The sequence below is a fragment of the Anas platyrhynchos genome, chromosome 4, assembly GCF_047663525.1.
Source record: "Anas platyrhynchos isolate ZD024472 breed Pekin duck chromosome 4, IASCAAS_PekinDuck_T2T, whole genome shotgun sequence".
NCBI classification, from domain to species: Eukaryota; Metazoa; Chordata; class Aves; order Anseriformes; family Anatidae; genus Anas; species Anas platyrhynchos.
The window spans coordinates 22,724,863-22,742,500 of NC_092590.1; the positions used below are offsets into that span (position 1 = coordinate 22,724,863).

A 17,638-nucleotide genomic window follows, 5' to 3' on the forward strand; every position below is an offset into this window, starting at 1 on the left:
TAATATGCAAAGCACATGCACAGTATCTTCGAGTCTCAGATTATCTGGAGGTAATATGTCCAGAAGGCAGAAAAAATTGTGTATACAATGTTGGAAAAGGTTTCAGAAGCAAGATGGAGTATGGACAGAACAAAACAAGGTATAATACTAAGTTAACTAAACTTTTATTTACAGTTCCCTTTTTAAAATTCTGATCTTTGAGGGCCTGTTCTGAGTTATATGGGATTTCAGCAGAATCTGCTATAATGACAGGTCTTTAAGAAAACCATTTTGACAGATATTTTTATTCTTTGTTTACTACTACTGAACAGCAAAATAGCTGCAGGTTGAATAGAATGTGTAGGGGCTGGAGACAGATACAAAACCACTTATTATAATTGTCCAAATTCCAAAGAAAATTCTTTTGATGAACTTGTTTTGATTCTGACTGATCATAACTGTATTTTTACCATTTTTACTACAAACTACTGAACTCAAATGTAATGCTAAAATGATTGTAGAAGCTGTCAAGTTTAACTGTTTTGATGGCATATGTAACAGGTAGCAGTTCTCATAGGATTGTTCGTAGAATCATAGAATATCTAGAGTTGAAAGTGATCCACAAAGGGATCCCCAGAGGGTGCAGAACCTTTCCCTAACCCCCAGCCTGACCCTCCCCTGTCCCAGCTCCATGCCGTTCCCTCGGGTCCTGTCGCTGTCCCGAGAGCAGAGCTCAGCGCCTGCCCCTCCGCTCCCCTCGTGAGGGAGCTGCAGGCCGCCATGAGGCCTCCCCTCAGCCTGCTCTGCTCTGGGCTGAGCAAACCAAGGGGCCTCAGCCTCTCTTCATACATCTTGCTCCCTAGACAATACAATATCTTCATAGAACTCTTTTAGACACTTTCTCATAGCTTTATGTCCTTCTTAGATTGTGGTGCACACCATCCTCGAGGTGAGGCTGCCCAGCACAGAGCAGAGCAGGACAATCCCTTCCCTCACCTAGCTGGCAGTGCTGGGCCTAATGCACCCCACGTTATGGATGGCCCTCCTGGCTGCCAGGGCATGCTGATGGCTCGTGTTTAACTTGCCCCTCATCCCCCAGTCTGTACGTACAGCCAGGGTTGCCTCTTCCCAGCTACAGAATCCAACACTTGATCTTGTTAAATTTCATATATTTGGTTATTGGAGAGCCCAGCTCTCCAACTTGTCAGTGTATATATATATATTTGGCAAATGGCAAATTGTGTGTCATATCTGGTAATATTATGTAAATTATCTGAATACATAAGACAAAACATAATTCTTGGCTGAAAGCAAGTCTGATACAAGTGTATCAATGGATTATAATGGAGCTATTATGTTACATCACAAATTTTATAAAGATTGGCTACAAAATTCCACATCACCATTGATTCTGAATAGTCGTACTTTGTCTAGGTTTACTATTTTTCTCCTAATCAATATAAAAATTCTACAGGTCATCTCAATAGCTCACAGTTATGAGAACTTAAACAAATCAGGAAGTGTAATAAATGAGATAACTGGTACCATCATTACTCATACGAAAAGGGAAAGGGTATGTCTTTTTCTCTTTTACCCTAGATGATGGGAGTGTTTTCTAGCATTGAGGAGTCATATTTATTACACATATCTTTCCTCTGAATGTTTTTGTTTATATCTCATTACAAAAGTTTAGCAGCCTAAGATCAATCAAGCTGAAATCCAGAGAACAGGGTACTGTGGTATCTTAGTATTAGTGTGCAGTATTGCTTTTTGTGGATTAGATTACCTCCTAAGAGTACAGTGGCAAATGTCACTTTTACACAGAACTCAGAAAACTACAGTGAAGACTATAGTGCTTTTGCAGGAAGGAATATCTTGTCTCTGGAAAAACTAATTTCCAGAGTGTTTCCAACTGAGGTACTTTTTTTTTTTTTCCTTTTATTTCTGAAATAAAAAAAAAAAATACTGAATCCATCCAGGAAATGTTTATAACTCTACTTCAAAGTTATTAATGTATTACAGTTGCACTTAATACATCAAATCCTTATACTTTTTTTAAAGTGCAAGTGTAAGTAAAGCATGCTTGCTGAGTTATTCATAGTTCTTGGACGTGGTGTATAGACATATATAGATCTAACAGTGTATGAATAGATTTGAACACATTTCTGTCCTGAAGAGCTTGCAATCTGAACAGAGAAGACAGGATAACAGAATAAAATAATACTTACCTCATGTTTATAATTACCAAACTGATGCATAGAGAATTGCTACAAGAAATTGCCAGTAGGAAGCCTGAGGAAAAACTTGATCTCCCGGGTACCATTGTGCTTTACTAACTTCCTTTCAGCTGTTAAATTTATTCATTCTGTTGGCCAACGCAGCCACGAAACTGCTATTTCAAAATAGTCAGTAAAGTCTGGTAATCTGCATGGATATGTAAATTTATCACTGTTACTGGATTATTCAGCCTGAAAGACAGACCTTGATTAGAAATTATTTCATTATAAATGTCACTGATGGATTTTTATTGCTTTAAATGAATGGACAAAAATGCAATTTTTATCTCTGAATAGTACCCACAGAACCTACATTTGTGTGACCAGGACAGCACTTCTCCATAGTAGCTGAGAAATCTTTTAACAGAAACATCAGTTTGATAATCTTACATACTATAAGTTGGTTAACATGAGCAAAGCACCCACCAAATTCACTGACTATGGTGTATTCACTTCCATGAACTACAGGACTGTGCTTGTATTGATGGATTAGAACTGAACGCTTTTCCTTATTAAATTTCAGCAAATCTTTGATTTTATACAGCTTGTTTTGAAAAGCAGTGCTTTTGGCACTGAGAAAAAAAAATATAAAAAAAATTAGGTCACAGCTCATCTACATTCCAAAATGCAGTTAACTGCTATTTTAATGCCTGTAGCAACAACTTAGGAAATGAAACATTAAAAGGACAGTGAGTTTAACATTATGTAAGTATGAGAAGGCAGGCTCAAACAATTAGGTTGAAAATATATTTAATTCTAGGAGTAGTTAAAATTATTTCTTCAAGATCTGGATGCTCGCAGCCAGACTGTGATACTGTCAGAACCAAAGCAACTGTAAGAACACGCAGCTTATTCTCTGCTCTCTCTACAGGACACCACTGTTCGTCAGAAATAGGTTTGGCATAGGTTAGGGTAGTAATGTCCTCACACACTATACAAAAGATTAATCTATCAGAGATTGTCTGTCAAATTATAAATTTTCCTTTCTCACTAGTGGTTTCAGCTGCAGCTTTCCCAAACTTTGGCTTTGTGTTAGCTACATTGACATTTGATCTTTGCCTATGCCAAAAACGATGAGTGCTTTGTTATAGAAAAATTCGCTTGATCTCTCTAAATCCTATGAGGTAATTCAGCAACCTGAATTCATTTGATCACAATATATATTTGTTTTCCCATTTTACATTCCAGGAAGTGAAACAAACAAAATTGACTTGGCTCTAGAGGCATGTGCCTTTGACTATGTTGATCCAAGTCTGGTTCCCTCCACACACACTCTGCCCCCAGGATGTTCATTAGATGCTGAATGTCAAAATTATCTTCCAAAGTTTATGCTTGTAATTTTATGCATATTTCCTTGTGGGAAAAGACATCAAATCTTAGAGTGATAATTAATCTTTATTTTTCTAGGTGAACCTCTAGAACCTGACCCAATGAAAGTGACCTCATATTAAAAAGAAATTGATTTTAAATGAAGTGGACACCTATATCCATCTTTCCAGTCATTTAAGAAAAGATTTCTTATTTATTTAAGACAGATAAAAATACTCAAAAATCATTCAACATCCCATTGTAAAATCAATGTTTTAATATAGAAAGTCAAGCCTGTAAGAAACTGTCATCAAAGTCATTTAAATTTCATATCTCAATTGTGATCTTACTTAAGAACCACACTTTTATCAAATCCTAACCACCTTTTGTTTATTGATGTGACAGCATATTTCCTGAGTTCAATGGACTTCACCGACTCAAAATAACTACTACTTGCCAGCAAAACTTCTTTTTTAAAAAGTACAAATTTTGATGCATATCTTTGTATGATGTGATACTGTGAATGTGATGAAGGATTTCTTTTAGAAATTGTGAAGTCACATGCCCACCCAAAACAATGTAAATGCATTTTTTGATGTAGCATATTTCATTTTTTCCAGACTGTTTATTTGATACTTAATGGCAGCCTATTTGTTTTATTACCGTGGTTACACTGGTGCCATTTGAGGAATTATTTACAGGCCAGCTATGTGCAGCTATGACATTTGGTGTTGACGTGCGCCAGATTAGTTTTAGTGCCAATTTTAACAATGCTTCGTGGCATTTAGAGAAAAGATTTTGGGAGCACAACTGAATCTCAGAAAGAACCATTGGGTACATGAGAATGCTTGCAGTGTAAGGAAATCTTCTAAATAAGTGGAAAGAAGCTGAGCATGTGGATACATGGTGATATGCAGTGGGCATAGTGGAAAATTCATCCCATGTGTTTTTGTTTGTTTCTGTTTTGTTTTGTTTTGAATGGAGAATTTTGAGTAAAAAATTCTCACTTCCCTGAGCATGCTGAACTCTGCCATCCTGAGCCTAATGTCTTGCTGCTCACCCTCCTCCCTTGTGCTCACTTCGGCAGCACATATACTAAAATTGGAACAGTACAGAGAAGATTAGCATGGCCCCTGTGCAAGGATGACACACAAATTCATGAAGTATTCCATATTTTTGAAGGATGTCACAGGTCTCTGTGGCGCAATTGGTCAGCGCGTTCGGCTGTTAACCGAAAGGCTGGTGGTTCGAGCCCACCCAGGGACGTGGGTGCCCATGTTTTTCGGTTTTGGACCCCTCGCTACAAGAAGGACATGGAGGTGCAAGTCCAGAGAAGGGCAACAAAGTTGGTGAGGAGTCTGGAGAACAAATCTTAGGAGGAGCAGCTGAGGGAGCTGGGGTTGTTCAGCCTGGAGAAAAGGAGGCTCAGGGGTGACCTTATCACACTCTACAGGTACCTCAAAGGAGGCTGTAGCAAGCTGGGGGTTGGTCTGTTCTCCTACATGCCTGGTGACAGGACGAGGGGGAATGGGCTTAAGTTGCGCCACGGGAGGTTTAGGTTGGATATTAGGAAACAATTCTTTACTGAAAGGATTGTTAGGAATTGGAATGGGCTGCCCAGGGAAGTGGTGGAGTCACCATCCCTGGAGATCTTTAAAAGACGTTTAGATGTAGAGCTTAGTGATATGGTTTAGTGGAGGACTGGTTAGTGTTAGGTCAGAGGTTGGACTCGGTGATCTTGGAGGTCTCTTCCAACCTAGACAATTCTGTGATTCTGTGAACTTCTGCTGCTTCCTGGTCACTGCAGCAAATACTTCCATCAGTTACTGCACATCTGAACAGTTTATTCTAGATTGCATGCAGCAGGTCCAGCAAAGCACCTACTAGGTTGTTGTGTCCATCCTGTGCCTAGAATTGCCCCTAGAAACTTGTGGAATGCCTATACCTATATGTGTAGTAACGTATACAAAATGTATTAGAGCAGTTACAGTCAGCAAGCAACTTCTTGTGCTGCCTGGTTCCTGGCTGCAGTTACCCCATGCTGTGTACCCTGAACACTAGGTTCATTGGCATTTCTTTCATCCTGTCTTGTGCTGCCCACAAACTCTAGCTTTACTAGTGATTTCTTCTAAAAACATGCAGGTAGCTTAAGAAAATATACTCAGCAAATATCTGCTACATCTTTTATCTGCTAATAGACAAACTGTAACCTGAGAGTTTAGAGAAAATAATTATTAGTAACAATAATCCAAGGAATTATATTTTTTTTTACTAAAAAATATATTAATCCTTTCTTGTTCTATTGGGTGATATTTTCACTTACAAGGAGAAACTTGTGGATGTGTAGAGATGGCATGTGCATATTTGATTTAGGTAGAGGGTTTAGGTAGACTTTTAATGTATTAGTCTTGTATTATAAAGTTCTGAAATGTTGGTGATTTCTGGTTATCATCAACAAAATCAGATGATAAGGGCTTAGAAGTAGGTAATTTCCAGAATTAAGAACTTGCAATACTTCTAGAAATCAAAAAAGCCTAGTTGTATTTTCATCCTCCTGAACTGAATGGAAAGAATTTTTGTTTTTGTTTTTGCAGGCTTTGAAAGAGACTACGGGCTTTGTATGTGAACTCAACTGAGGATTAAAAAGCAGTTTCTATCACTCTGCTTTGGTAGATTTTTGTAGATCTTGATTTTTATTTGCTTTTAATGTTTTTGCTTTTAGAGAAATTATTAGTTAAGGTATTGTAGTGGAAAATCATGAGATGCTTTAATTGTCATTTCTAAATGTTATGATATGCCTAAGAACCTGGAGGGAGGCCAGAGACTGAGATTTCATTTAAGTAAATGCATATGCTGTTCTGAAAAGTACAATCTCAAAGAAAAACCAGTTCACCGAGCCTTTGTTATATTTGCTATATATATTTGTTATATATATATAATATATATATTATATATTATATATATATAATATATATATATATTATCTATATTTTATATATAAATAAATAAATATATATATATACTATATATATATATATATATATGTTTGTTATATTTTTAAAGGGAATTTCAGGTGGCAGCTGCTCTGGAAAAAAAGAATAAACCAGTGACTTGGTAAAATCAGTGACTTTGGTTAATAAATCAATTAGTTGCCTTCACCTCACTCCAGCAAAGAAGGAGACAATACCACGATTTCTTGATAGCTGACTTTGATAATGAGTGATTATTTCATCCACTTGAAGCACTGGTACATTATGAACCATTTGAATCATAAGTGACACTTCGTGTTTGTAGTTTCATTGCTGAAAAGTGACGAGACAATGTGTGCTCTGCCAAGCCTGCATATGTCACAAGGCGCCACGCATAATGCAATTATGTGGAGAACCGTGAAAATCTTGCTACTTGATCTGTTTGAATTTGCAGAATAATGCTACCTTAGTACCTCAGGTCTTGGGCTTTTCTTTGAGAATCTCTAGGAGTGTTTTTGAAGACAAGTTGTACGAGACAGGGCCATAGGTAAATCAGAAGACTGATATTTCCACTTTTGTGAAAGCAGCTGTAAGCAAAACCATGAGCTGTTTGAATTTATTCTTCTAATGGGATTTCCCTAAAAAGTGAACATCTTTTAGATGAGATAAAAAAAAATAAAAGATAAAGATAAGATAAAAACATCTTAGCCCTTAACATATTTAACATATCCCCATGTGGGTCTTGTAAATGCTCAAGCAGTGCCTTCCATAGCCCGTTAAACACATTTTTTGCCATTGACAGAAGATGGCAGCGGGCTTTGCATAGATTAGCAGTGCAGGGTCTCGGCACTTAGCAGCGCTTACCTCCACCTGAGCTGGCTGCAGCTTGGTTTTGTAGCTGGTCAGGGGCAGTGCCTGCTGCTGCCTCACCTCATTCAGCCTGAGCCCTGGAATATGTGGGTTAAAGCATCTATCCCCTTTTAAAGGTGAGAATGGAGAAATCCCTCTCTGTACTAAAAGATAAGCTGTGTTCTAGCAGCTTCAGACATAAGCATTTCCATCAACTTTAACTGGTGCTAGTTAGTTCTTCAAAAGTTATTATTAACTGTTATTATTATTACTGTTATTATTATTATTATTATTGAAGTTATTATTAACTCATCTCCAAATTGATCTCTTAAAGGAACAACAAATAGGCATCAATGTTTAGGTTCATGTAAACCTAATCTCTTTGAAATTCACAAAAGCTTTATCTACTACTCATCTCTGAGTTCTAAATATGTTATAATTTTTCTAAAAATGTGAAAATAATATTTAAAATCTAGGGATAAAATCTGAGGTATTTTTACTTTGTTCTGAATAAAGTATGGTTGGTTATATTTGGAATTGTACTGCAGTTTCTATAACATCCAGACCAGGAAACTAATTATATACTTTGACTATGTCTAGATTATTTTTGGATCTACAACAAACAAGTGCTTAGATGGAGTTTGGATTGAGACCTTTTTCTGTCAAGTTTGGTATGAATTTGATCAGATATAAATAATCATACCACCACAGATTAGTGCTTTATAGTGCTATGTATACACATGCCTTGCTTCATAAAGAATGTAATGACGTTTGTTAATATAGTACGTTATTGTTATATTGGAGTGCCTGAAAGCGTTTAACTGGAATAAATGCTTTGGTTTGTTGCTGAGACTGTAGCTCTAGTACTGCATCTCATATTGTCCTTTGTGGCTGAATGGTCCAGTTGCACTGCTGTGTATGCAGGGCTTGTTCTCAGTATGGCTGGAGTGGTCTCACAGTGAGGGGCAGCTAAGCACCACCACGCTGCTCTCCTTCCCTAAGCACCGTACAATGACTGACAGTGTCGGAGCTTCCAACACTACCAGTGAAGGAAAAAAAGGTTAAACTGTGTTGAAAATAATAGTGCAGACGGTTACAAGACAGTTGATTTGGAATTTGCCTGTAAAAGAATATGACCTATGCAAGGAGAAAAAGATACTTTCAACTCTTGCACGGGAGCACTGTGTAGGCTCTCCGAGAAAACCCTGAAAACTATTGGTCTGAATGCCAAGGGGACTAGAGATTATTGTTGGTAATGCCATTAGAGTTTGCAAGCTTCTCCTTTGTGAGATAAGGACTTAATATTGTTCTCAGATCTGTAGGCACATTTCCAAAAACTTATTAAATCTTAACTAATAAGAATTCACTGCTGAAGATTTTACAGATTACACTAGGGTGGCTTCAGATATAAAATATGTAAGAATGTATACTAAGAATGTGTAAAGCAAAATGAATCTTCTAGTACTAGTTATTAGTAAAAATATTTAAACTTTATTATATATGTACACTATATTATAATTCTATATATTATGCATGCTATGTATTGTAGTGTCATATATATATATTATATATATTATGTGACTAGCTACACTCTCAAAGTTTATTAGAATCATTAAAGCAACCAGCGACACCTTTTTACTCAGCAGGCATTCTCCCTCTGGGAGAATTTCTCTGTCTCTGGGTAAATGAACTCTGTGATAGACTGATTCACAGGATTTGAGGGGAAGTATCTTTCTCAGGCTATGAATATGATAAGAATATCACTGTAATTGTCATCATATGGGAATACCACAACCCCAGCAGTTAGATGTGCTTATCGATACTGTATAACTACTAAGAAAACTCTGTGGAGAGATTCACAGGTTATGTTCTTTGTTTCTTTTTTTCTCCTATCATGTTCTCACACTATCTATAAATACTTTATAGGGAAGATAAAAAAACAAACAAACAAACAAACTAACAAAAAAAAAAAAAAAAAACATACATGCATGTATCTTCTGGTCTGCCAAGCTTGTGAGCCACTGTATGTATTAAATTAATGAATTGCTCTAGCAAAGAAATTTCAAAGTCAACAAGAATTGATTGGCACTGTTTTTAAGCAGTCCATTATTAGGAATTTTTAAATTCAAAACTAGATCCAGCTTTTCCATATTCTGAAAAGATCAGTAGACTTGTATGTTTGTTTTGAAAACAAATCAGTGAGTGATTTGCTTTCATAGGATCAAAGTTTAGCATGCATTTTTTGGCTGAAAACACAAATATTCTAGGCATATATGCATATATTCAATACAGGTTTTTTTCTTCATCTTGATGAGGTGAGACAGCTCTTCTATGAAGAGAACTGAGGATTCAGTGCAGCACTTTTAAAGGTTGCTATGAGCACCCAACTAAAGAAAAACCTGTTCAGTGAGCAGTTTAAGGCTCTACATTCTTGTAATAATTTTGCATCCATGTATCACAGCAACAGTTCAGAGGAAAAATAGTCCAACTTTTCAAGAGCATAACTGTAATGGGAAAAGTTTTCTTTTTCTTACTGCATCTTTGCCCAATTAATTTTTCCATACTCTTAGATCACTAGGTGTACAATGGTGTTATTATTGATTATTAATTATTTTTAATATATAACAAGAATCATAACGACACTAAGCTATTCAGATGCTAAAAGAGACTATGGAAGTACCTTAAGTATACGTAGCATAAAAGTTTCCTGTAGGATTATTCTGGTAACATGAAGCTGGTTCCACTACTGTGTCATCTGCTCAAGTATTTTGGTTTTTGAATCAATATATTTTTCTTTCACATGGTGGTATGTATGTATGTATTGTTAATTATCATTTATTGGTATACACACTGAAATGGGACTGCTTGGTTCCAAACTGTCACCATAACATCTTTTTTTTTTTTTTTTTTTTTTGGCTCATAAACGAAGTCTTCAAAATCAATTTACCTCAAGAACTCATCAGTGATTAGGGCATCATGTTGCTGTGGTAGTGAGCATTTAAAATATCACTGTGTGGGTGGTGGGTTGGCATGTGACTTTTTACAACCCAAGCCCTTCTGATTAAAGAAAACGTGAAGTAAATGTAAATCAGAAGTAATTTTCTCTTTACAAGTTCAGATTTCATTTATATCTATATATACTAAATATGTATAAACTATATTAACCTGCTCTCATACAATTTCGCTTATGTAATTTGGTGATTAATCTACAGTTGATTTAAGGATTGTTTGCTGAGCAGAACAAAGTCAAGATATTAGATGATGCAGCAAAACCAAACAGTTGTATTCTTATTTTTATATCTTGATTGCGTAGACTCCCAGTACTGCCAGGCGCAAAGCTCTTAACAGGTTGTAAAGATTTTATATGGCTCTTGGAAAGCACATTTGTAAGTGTTTGTATGTATATCACTGTGTCTGTCTGTGCTTGTATAAAAGTATTTCAGGTGCAATTTCTCTACGTCCTCCTTCTCCACTCCACATGGAACAATCTGTTGCTATGACCACTTTTGCAGTGAGTCAATGTCTATTTAAATCTAGGAGGTTAGCAACATGCAGTCAATCACTGGATTTCATTGGCTGAACATTCCCAAGAGTTTTATAATTAGTTAAGTATTCTTCTCTACTTAAAATGCCACACAATTTTTCCAGGCATACATTGTGAATTTAGAGCATTCTCTCTCTCTCTCTCTTTATTTATTTATTTATTTTTTTTAAAGAATAATTTCCTCCTTAAATGTCAGAGATGTTGTTAAATAAAGAGCAGATATGAATATATAAACACGTGGAATGTAGGTACAGAATTGGATTTTTAAGACACACACACTACCAACAAAACAAAGTGCAGATCAGCTACAAAAACTTTATCCCATGCTTAGAGAAATGAGCTTAGAAGATGCATGATGCAATTGAAACAACCAAGCTCGCTTCCACTCAGCTCTGCCAATTAGCATTTAAGAACATTTGAGATTGTTTAACTGACTCTCTAGTGATGTACCAAAGGAAACTTAGTGCTGGCAAGAGGCATAGGCAAATAATGTTCTTGCATAGGCCAATATACCTTTTATCTCAACCATTATGGATCTCTTTTATCAACCTGCTCTACACTTAAATGCTCACCTTGTGAAGATGAAGGAAAGAATGTCTGCTAACATTTTATTAGACTCAACTGGAGGAAATGAGGTCCTTAGAAACTTCCTTTCTGAATTCAGATATGGAATGAGGTACCATCAACTAGACTGTGTGTATATTCTGCATTTATCTCTGTTATTCCATCTCACTACTTCCCCTCTCTGTGTTTCTGTTTCTTAAAGCTCCTTTTTTCTCCCTCTTCTCACAGTTCTCTTTAAATATTGTAGTCAACACTGCCAACTATTAAAATATTCTTTACATTATTTCCACATAATGGGCGATGACCAACTTTGACACTTCCCAGCTACAAACCTGACTCTATATTGAGGTAGTCAGTTATATTTAGTGGGTGATATTGGTGGTAGGGGTACAATTGGACCAGATGGTCTTGAAGGCCTTTTCCAAACTTAATGATTCTATGATTCTATGATATTTGATGGTGATAGTCCTTCCTCAAGTCTTGATATCAGCAAGGGGAATGAAAACTGTGCAAGTAACATCATATTTCTTTCACAGCTGTTCAAGTTACTCGTAGTCTGCAGACTTTATGGAAAATCCTCGAGGTTGAATAAGTACAAAAAATTAATCAGACTTAACCTTTGAATTTCTAGGATCTTACTTATCATTTTGCATTTTTTGTTTGGAAACAAACAAATCATGGGATTGTAGGATCATAGGATGTTTTGGGTTGGAAGGGACCCTAAATATTTTCTAATTCCCCTGGCATGGTTGAATATTCCAACCTCCCCATGGGCAGGGAGGTTGGAATATTCAAAATAATATATTCAAAATACATATTAAAATATTTACTGTTGATACACTGTATCTTATAAATCTTTAGGTATTTCTACCTCAAAATGCTCAAAAATCATGAAATAACTATTCAAAATTAAGAAAACCTGCAGCAATGTCATGAATTATTGACTAAATTGTAAACTGTGAGTTTTCTTTCACTTTTTTGGTATTATGGTGCTTAGAAATACTTTAGATCACATTTTCCATCCTTTTTCCTGACAATGGAATAATTTTCCACCTTTTTGGCTGATTCATCAGGCTAAATATATTTTTAACTTGAACACATTTTACCATATTTAACATTTTCAGAAACAAAGCAACAAGCAATACAAAACACAAAGTATTTTAAGACCTTCGTAAAATAATGAAATTTTACAGTACTGTATTACACATTATTTTCCCAGGGCTCAGTACTATATGATAGGAAAGGAGAAAAGCATGGATTCTGTATGACAATAAGAAAGAGCTGTTAATAAATATTTGCATAAGCCATCACAAGTCAGAAGACTACTGAGGATTTCCTAAGGTCACTCAGAAACCCCTTTGAGTATCCACTTTAAATGTTTATAATGTTCTCACAGAAGACTTAAAATAATAATTATGGAGGTTGTTAGTAGCTTCAAGGATCTGTGTTTTTGTTGCACTTTAGAATGACAACCATCTGGAAAACTGTTATTGGCACCTACCCTAATGTCAGTAATAAGTAAAAATCTTTGGATATATCTGGGAAGGGTGTGGGGGATTCACTTTCCTATCCTTAGGCAAAAGATGGGTTTATATATAAATACTTTATCTAATCTTAAACTTAGTAAAACTTCAGATATTAAAGATTTCAAACTTGCATTTTTTTTTCAATTGAAAATATTGAAATATAAAAAATAAGTAATATTCATTGTAAAAATCTTCCATTTCATACAAGAACATATCCTCCACGTCCCTGGCTGTATATGAAAGAAGAATTTCTTTGAAAGAAAAAAAAAAAGTGTCTTAAGAAGACACAGACTATTTCTCTTCAGCATGTTATACTTCTATGCTATTCAGTATAAATTTCTGTACTATTTACATGTATAGTCAGCAAGTTAGGTAAATCTCTGTCACATTTACCTATTATTTTTCCTTGTTTACAAATAAGAGTGACTGCAAGAAAGAAATATTCTTTGACATTTAATGGAGAAAAAACTGTGTCCTACTGAGTTAAGGATCAAGACCCTCAGCATGGTGCTAAAGAAAGTTAAATATTTGACAATGTAGTTATTGAGCATCTAGAGATGGAAATACAGAGATAAGTTTATTTGCCTTTTCTTAGAACTAGCATGAATTCTTTCAACAAGGTGTATACTTTCTTGCAGGGCTGTCAGTGCAGAAACCTCTTTGTAAGACAAAGGCCTATGATTTTTCTCTGAAAAATGAAACAGTTCTCATTCTTTCCTTTCAGGACATGTTCAAAGGACAGAAAAAGCTGTAGAAAAACTTGTACCATGCTAGAGCAGGTGTAGTTTGAGCTCCTTTTATTGTGTTAAATATCATACTCCAGGAGACTGCTGTTAACTACCAAACTACAGAGACACATACCAGTTTTTCTTCTCACCCAGGTGGCTTTTCTTCACAATTACTTGGCTTCAACAGGATGAGTCTGCTTCCAAATGGCATCGTGGCTGTCATAGTTCAGAGAGAAGGCAAGAGATTTGAATTCACATCACCCCAGAGAAAGGTGAAAACTGAAACCTCTGGTGCTGTGAGCTGTAGTCACTGCAATGCCAGTAGTTTAAAATAAATCTTTTCTCTTCCATGCAAGCTGTATGCTGCCCTGCCTCTATTGGTTCTACTGTCCTTTGGAAGAGAAGCATTGCCCTATTTAATGTGCAAAGGTGGATTTGGTTTAGGTACCATACAGGCAAACAACTGCCCTACAGAGACTTGCCTGAAATATTAGGGTCATTCTCACAAATGGGCTGTTAAATGCCAATGGAAACTAAGGCATTATTTGAGTTTATAGACCTTAAGGATTAGTGGGGAATTAAGCAGGGAATAAAGAATCACAGTTCAAAATTTAGACATCTCTCCAAGTCCCAAATCGTCTTTGATTCTAAAATACATACACAATCTGCAAATATGTTTTAAGTCATATGATATACTTTAGTCACATTTCTGTGCTAAAAGTAAGGCATTTTAGTAAATGCAGAATACATGCAGAATATTACAACATGTCACAGTGCTTTAAGACCTTAAAGAAGCTGTCAGTCTTTTCTTCCATAGGCTTAACTTTTATTGAAGGTACATCTGCCACCTTGTCTATAAACCAGCCAGGACCACTGCTCTGCCTTCTCTTCACCTCTTGTCCAGCAATGCTGTAAGACCATTAAAGTTTACAAACCCATCTTCTATGTTTGTACCCTTCACTTGCAAGCTGCAGGAATATGTTCTTGTGGTCATCTTTTTCTTTTTCAAACTTTCCCGGTCATCCTTATTCTTCATAAAGATGCAATCTAGTTGCATGTTTATTTTTCTTCAAATAAGTGAGATGACAGATTAATATGTAAGCCTGTATAAGTAGCGCTAATGGGACAGATCATTTTCTTAGCTGTGTATTTCGAGTACAGTAGAAAATGGCCACACATTTCTTTGGACCTATCCATAAAAGTATCACAAATAGGATATAAAAGAGAAGAATATGCAATGTTCTAATGACAGGTGTGATCTGTTTTATTTGCACATAAACCTTCTGGCAATAGTCTAATTTTGGTGTGGTGTTCTCCTTCATTCCTTTAGTACTGTTGTCATAACCTATGGTCAAAATGAAAGGCCCAAAGATCTAGCTGATTATTCTCCTCATGGTGTGGCTTCTAATCAGTTAATGAATCTATAACATACGTTGCCAGCTGTGCCAGCAGTGTGTGTGTGTTTGTGCATGTGTGAATGCTATCAGGGATACATCCTCAGCCTTGCTGCTGGCTGGACCTGGGGACATGGAGGCACAACAGCCTCATCTCCGAAGCTGGGACAAGAGGGGTCCACCTGGGTCCTGAAGTCCACCATATGAGACAAGAGGAATCAGGAAAAAAAAAAAAAAAAAAAAAAAAAAAAAAAAAAAAAGCTTCATTAATGCTAGTTTTTTCTATTCTCAGAAGAAGAAACTGAGCAGAGTGCACTGCTAAGTTGCAGAGAACTCTCCACATTTCTCAGTGTTTCAGGGGAGCCAAAATATTTCACAAGCTACAGACTGCAGATATTTTTGCAAAGATCTACAAGTTGTGCATCTTCATTCTGGCCATGCTTATGTCCTTCATATGCTAAAAGCCCTATGAATATGTCTTAAATGAACAGCTGAGAATTCACCTTGTGTATGGTTTTACTACCTGTGTTGTAACCTGGAAATATCACAGAATTATAGTATGGTTTGGGTTGGAAGAGATCTTAAGGATCACCTAATTCCAACCCCCCCGACATAGACAAGGACACCTCCCACTAGATCGGGGTCTCACAGCCCCATCCAGCCTGGCCTTAAACAATTCTAGGGATGGGGTATCCTCAGTTTCTCTGCGCAACCTGTGCCAGTGCCTCACCATCCTCAGAGTAAAGAATTTCTTCCTTAATATAAGGCTACCCCTTTTTAGTATAAGGCCCCCTTGTCCTCTCACTACACTTACAAAGAGTCCCTCCACAGCTTTCTTGTAGGCCCCTTTTAGGTACTGGGAGGCTGCTGTAAGGTGTCCCCAGAGCCTTCTCTTTTCCAGGCTGAACAACCCCAACTCCCTCAGCCTGTCTTCATAGGAGAGGTGCTTTAGCCCCCTGATCATCTTTGTGGCCCTCCTCAGGACTCGTTTCGTTCCCTCCAGTGTGTTAACCGCACCACACAGCTTGGTGTCATTGGCAAACTTGCTGAGGGTACACTCAATTTCATTCTCCATGTCACTGACAAAGATGTTAAACAGTGCCAGTCCCAATACTGACCCCTGAGAAATACTAAATGCATGAGTCAGACTCATGCCAGTCAGAAAATATGCATGAGTCAGAGTGCATTATTTAAAGCAGAAATTGGCAGGATAGTTTCCCATAATTACATTTGGGGATCTGCAATGGCTACAGCCACAAAAAAAGAGAATTCTATCCTTGAAGTCTCTCCCCTGGAAGAAGACATAACAGCTTGCATATACATAATTTTCCTCCCAAAAGAAATAATTAGTGTATGGTTACTTGTGAATAGATTTTTGTCTGGCTTAGGGTCTTTCCACTGTGCCCAAGGCTTGGACACAATATATTTAATTTGATTTGGTTTCATTCTTGGTATTATCTCCTAGCTTGTTGCTGTTACTTTGGACTTCCTCAGCTTCCATGTTGTCAAGCACTAGAAAATCTAGAAGCAGCAACCTAGAGCTGTTGAAAACTTCTGTAGTATGTGGAGATTAGTATGATCGCATGACATTACAGAATAATATGGATTGTTTGGAAAAAAAAAAAAAAAGTATGGTATTGTATATTATATACATTATATATTATTATATATATATGGTAGTATAATGGTAATGGAAAAAACAACAACAACAAAACATGAAAACAATCCAAAGTATCTAACTTATAACTGATAGCCACTAGAGCATGCGAAGACCGTATCTTGAACTGATTCCATAACAGAAAACATTATTTTGTGTACACAAAAGAGCTGATACTCAGATTGCTTGGAAAGTAAAACTAGTTCATTGTGTCTGGAACCAGCTGGATGTGAACTGAAATACTTCCATTTACTGAACTGAGTGTAATTTTTTTGTTTCAAAACATAATAAACAGTGCCACCTTCTCATGGCAAAGTGTCTCTTGGAAATTAAGGCTTGAAACATTTTTTCTTATGAGCTTTTTGGGATTACTTTTTTATAAATTACAGTGAATCATTTTTTCTTGATAAGGCAGCACGGTGAGTCTCGAACAGTATAATTTATCCAAGTAGTGAAGACATTTCCAAAGAATAGAATGCCAAATTCCCACGTGACAACTCTCAGGCCATTGTAGGAAAGTGATTTTTTTTGATTTGACTGAAAGTGAAAGATTATATTTGCATATATTTATTTACTGTCATGATTTCTAAAGTACCTAGTCATGCAAATGTTCCCAGATTTTATTTTAGGATCTATTTAGTCCTACATGAGGTGCTAGTAAAATGCTTTCCCACAGGATGGAAATTTCAGTTAAATTTTAGTAGAAAGTTTTGTAAGGTTACAATTGGTTAAAAAATAATATGTTTAATCATATCCTGGAAGGCATACATGTCAAAGTAAGTAAAAAGAAACGTGAAGGAGAAGGGTCAACAATTAGTGGTGGCACTACCACCTAGTGGGAATC

General features: G+C 36.4%; 1 long non-coding RNA gene and 2 other non-coding genes across 4 annotated transcripts in view; all 3 read left to right on the forward strand.

Annotated features, from left to right (window-relative positions):
- The window catches only part of LOC119716929 (uncharacterized), a 185,184-nt gene that overhangs the window by 3,310 nt on the left and 164,236 nt on the right, over positions 1-17,638 (forward strand). The gene's annotated exons all lie outside the window — the stretch shown is intronic.
- Positions 4,635-4,741, forward strand: LOC113843678 (U6 spliceosomal RNA). Its single transcript, XR_003497346.1, has one exon. It is a non-coding gene; the product is annotated as a U6 spliceosomal RNA (small nuclear RNA).
- Positions 4,756-4,829, forward strand: TRNAN-GUU (transfer RNA asparagine (anticodon GUU)). The gene has a single exon. It is a non-coding gene; the product is annotated as a tRNA-Asn (tRNA).